The sequence below is a fragment of the Panthera onca genome, chromosome X (assembly GCF_046562875.1).
Source record: "Panthera onca isolate mPanOnc1 chromosome X, mPanOnc1 haplotype 2, whole genome shotgun sequence".
NCBI classification, from domain to species: Eukaryota; Metazoa; Chordata; class Mammalia; order Carnivora; family Felidae; genus Panthera; species Panthera onca.
Window position 1 is genome coordinate 109637085 of NC_138357.1, and position 4849 is coordinate 109641933.

The 4849-nt window shown below is 39.2% G+C and overlaps 1 non-coding gene across 1 annotated transcript; it reads left to right on the forward strand.

The window, feature by feature from the left end:
* Positions 1 to 334: 334 nt before the first annotated feature.
* On the forward strand, positions 335 to 436 carry LOC145714727 (U6 spliceosomal RNA). Its single transcript, XR_014136944.1, has one exon. It is a non-coding gene; the product is annotated as a U6 spliceosomal RNA (small nuclear RNA).
* Positions 437 to 4849: the final 4413 nt, after the last annotated feature.

A 4849-nucleotide genomic window follows, 5' to 3' on the forward strand; every position in this document is an offset into this window, starting at 1 on the left:
ATCAGTTGATGGACATTTAGGCTCTTTCCATAATTTGGCTATTGTCGAGAGTGCTGCTATAAACATTGGGGTACAAGTGCCCCTATGCATCAGTACTCCTGTATCCCTTGGGTAAATTCCTAGCAGTGCTATTGCTGGGTCATAGGGTAGGTCTATTTTTAATTTTTTGAGGAACCTCCACACTGTTTTCCAGAGTGGCTGCACCAATTTGCATTCCCACCAACAGTGCAAGAGGGTTCAGGGGGAACTTCTTTAAGTTGGCTCCTGAGTCCTTTTGATATGACCCTAACAGTTGTTGACAGCTTTCTTACTGTCAAAATACTGTGTACTTTCTGTTCACTTTGGCAGTACAAATACTAAAATTGGAATGATACAGAGATAAACATGGCCCCTGTGCAATGATGACACACAAATTCATGAAGCATTCCATATTTTTACAAACCATGATTTCAGTCATAAGTCGAACCTAAAAAACAAAACAAATGAACAAAGAAAAAAAGAGAGACAAGCCAAAACATGGACTTTTAACTATAGAGAACAAATTGATGGTTACTAGAGGGGAGGTGGCTGAGGGGATAGGTTAAATAGGTGAAGGGGATTAAGAATACACTTATTTTGAGAGCACCTGGGCGCCCCAGTCAGTTAAGCATCCAGCTCTGGATTTCGGCTCAGGTCATGATCTCACTGAGCATCAGGCTCCGTGCTGGGTGTGGAGCCTGCTTGGGACTCTCCCTCTCTCCCCTTCTCCCTCTCCCTCTCCTTCTCTCTCTCCCTCTCTCTCTCTCTCTCTCTCTCCCTCCCTCCCTCCCTCTGCTGCTCCCCAGCTCATGCACATGCTCACTCATGCACACACTCTTTCTCTCTCACGCACAAAAAAAGAGTACACTTATTTTGGTGAGCACTGAGTAATGTACAGAATTGTTGCATCACTATATTGTACACTTGAAACTAATATAACTGTATGTTAACTATACTGGAATTAAAATACAGTTCATACATACAGTTCAAAATACATACATACATACTGTGTACATTACCCACAGAATGCTTTTGAAAAACTGAAAAGTCACACTTACCAGTATCAAAAGGAGTATATATGGCTTCCAAAGAAATGAAGAAGATAAAAGCAAACACTCAAAAGGGAAAAAGAAATTTAAAATTCATAAAAAAAATTTAAAAATAAGGAAACATTAAAAATAGCATAAATATATGACATTTATAATAAAAAATGTATTAGTGATCATGATAAATATAATAGAATCTACTCCCCTATTAAAAATTAAAATTCAGGGGCGCCTGGGTGGCTCAGTCAGTTAAGCATCCGACTTTGGCTCAGGTCATGATCTGACAGTTCATGAGTTCAAGCTTCACATCAGGCTCTGTGCTGACAGCTTGGAGCCTGGAGCCTTCTTCGGATTCTGTGTCTCCTTCTCTCTCTGCCCCTCCCCCACTTGCACTCTGTCTCTCTCTGAGTCTCAAAAGTAAATAAAATGTTTAAAAAATATTTTTTAATTAAGATTCATAGGGGTGATTGGCAACTCAGTCAGTAGAGCATGTGACTGTTGATCTTGGGGTTGTAAGTTTGAGTCTCATGTTGGGTGTAGAGATTATTTAAAAGTAAAATCTTGGGGCACCTGGGTGGCTCAGTCGGTTAGGCATACAACTTCAGCTCAGGTCATGATCTCGCGGTACATGGGTTGGAGCCCCATGTCGGACTCTATGCTGACAGCTCAGAGCCTGGGGGCTGCTTCAGATTCTGTGTCTCCCTCTCTCTCTGCCCCTCCCCTGCTCTCATTCTGTCTCTCTCTCAAAAAATAAATAATGAACATTAAAAACAATTTTAAGTAAAATCTTAAAAAATAAAAAGATAAAAATAAATAAAAATTAGGATTCACAAATTGGATTAAGAATTCTATTTTATGTTATTTAAATGAAACACAAAATGAAACAAAAATAGTAATGTAAAGGAAGGGGAAATATAGAAAAGAAATGCAAATTTAGAGGAATCAAAGATGTACTTACATTAGTACAATTTGACATTAAAAAAATGACCTTGAGGAGTGCATTGGTGGCTCAGCTGGTTAAGTGTCCAACTCTTGATTTAGGCTCAGGTCATGATCTCGCAGTTCATGAGTCTGAGCCCCACACCGAGCTCTGCGCTGCCAGTGTGGAGCCTGCTTGGGATTCTGTCTCCTCTCTCTCTGCCCCTCTCCTGCTCATGCTCTCTTTCTCTCTCTAAAATAAATAAACTTAAAAAAATAAATAAAATAAAATTACACTGAAATTTATAAAGCCAAAATATGAAGAAGGATAGAGACTCACTTAACAATATGATTAATAAGTCTCATTTTAATAGATTCCTGGAGAGACACATGTATTGAATAGTAGATGATATACCGTTTTTGTTTCCTAGTGCCCATGCAGCATTCGTAAAAACTTGAATATATAGTTATACTAACAGTGGCATGTAAGCAGAGTTCAATTGCTAAAGAAGATTCACAGGACCCAAAGTGACAAGGCTTACAAATGTAAAAAGTTTATTACAGGGGAAGGACATGTTACAGCAAGAGCACAGAAGTCAGACTATACATCCCAGCATATGGCTCACAGCAGGGCCTGGTGAGGCCAGATGCAGTCTCCTATGGTCTTCTTGTGGTCCTACCAAACTGCATTCATCTCATATCTTCCCTGCCCCAACCCTAGAATCAGCCATTTCTTTAAGGAGCCCTGAATTCTTTTATTGGAGAATGGTATTTAGAAACAAAGATCTGGGGGCTAGGTGTGCTCATTGCTGCTGGCACGTCACTGATTCCAGACCACTGCAGAAGCCAGAGCCAGAGCCAGAAAATGTATCTAAATATACTACCTTATGTATACATACATATCTATATTTCTGTATATTATCTACCAACTATAGTACATTTACATACTGTTCTTTTTATTGTTGGTCTTCCATTCCCTGGTCAAAACACCATTTTTTCTTTCTTTTTTTTTAATTGAAGTATAATTGACATACAACATTATATCAGTTACAGGTATACAACATAATGATTTGATATTTGTATATACTGCAAAATGATCACCACAATAAATCCAGTTAACATCTGCCACACTACACACATTTCTTGTGATGAGAACTTTAAAGACTTCCTCTCAGTTATGTTCAAATATGCAATATGGTATTACTAACTCTAGTCACCATGCTGCACATTACATCTCCATGATTTCTGTATTTCATAACTGGAAAAGTTTGCACATTTTGACTCCTTTCACCCATTTTGCCCATACCTCACCCCTCTCCTCTGGTGGCCACCAATCTATTCTCTGTGTCCATAAACTTAAAAACAATTTTTCCAAGCTATTTAACTTTCCCACCTGCCTTCTTCAGTGAAGTTATGCCATCCATTTTTTTGTTTTGTTTTTTAATTTATTTATTTTTTAATTTACATCCAAGTTAGCTAGCATATAGTGCAACAATGTTTTCAGGAGTAGATTCCTTAATGCCCCTGACCCATTTAGCCCAGCCCCCCTCCCACAACCCCTCCAGTAACCCTCTGTTTGTTCTCCATATTTAAGAGTCTCTTCTATTTTGTCCCCCTCCCTATTTTTATATTTTCGCTTCCCTTCCCTTATGTTCATCTGTTTTGTCTCTTAAATTCCTCATATGAGTGAAGCCATATGATTTTTGTCTTTCTCTGACTAATTTCGCTTAGCATAATACCTTCCAGTTCCATCCACGTAGTCGCGAATGGTAAGATTGCATTCTTTTTGATTGCCGAGTAATATTCCATTGTATATATATATACCACATCTTCTTTATCCATTCATCCATCGACGGACACTCGGGCTCTTGCCATACTTTGGCTATTGTTGATAGTGCTGCTCTAAACATGGGTGTGCATGTGCCCCTTCAAAACAGCACACCTGTATCCCTTGGATAAATACCTAGTAGTGCCATTGCTGGGTGGTAGGGTAGTTTTATTTTAATTTTTTTAAGGAACCTCCACACTGTTTTCCAGAGTGGCTGCACCAGTTTGCATTCCCACCAGCAAAAGAGATCCTCTTTAGCCGCATCCTCGCCAACATCTGTTGTTGCCTGAGTTGTTAATTTAGCCAGTTGTATCTCATTGTGGTTATGATTTGTATTTCCCTGATGTTGAGTGATGTTGAGCATTTTTTCATGTGTCAGTTAGCCATCTGGATGTCTTCTTTGGAGAAGTGTCTATTCATGTCTTTTGCCCATTTCTTCACTGGATTATTTGTTTTTTGGATGTGGAGTTTGATAAGTTCTTTATAGATTTTGGATACGAACCCTTTATCTGATATGTCATTTGCAAATATCTTCTCCCATTCCATCAGTTGCCTTTTAGTTTTGCTGATTGTTTCCTTCACCGTGCAGAAGCTTTTTATTTTGGTGAGGTCCCAATAGTTCATTTTTGCTTTTGTTTCCCTTGCCTCTGGAGTTGTGTTGAGTGAGAAGTTGCTGTGGCCAAGGTCAAAGAGGTTTTTGCCGGCTTTCTCCCTGAGGATTTTGATGGCTTCCTGTCTTACTTTTAGGTCTTTCATCCATTTTGAGTTTATTTTTGTGTATGGTGTAAGACAGTGGTCCAGGTTTATTTTTCTGCATGTCGCTGTCCAGTTTTCCGAGCACCACTTGCTGAAAAGACTGTCTTTATTCCATTGGATACTCTTTCCTGCTTTGTCGAAGATTAGTTGGCCGTACGTTTGTGGGTCCATTTCTGGGTTCTCTATTCTGGTCCATTGATCTGAGTGTCTGTTTTTGTGCCAGTACCATATTGTCTTGATGATTACGGCTTTGTAATACATCTTGAAGTCTGGTATGCCATCC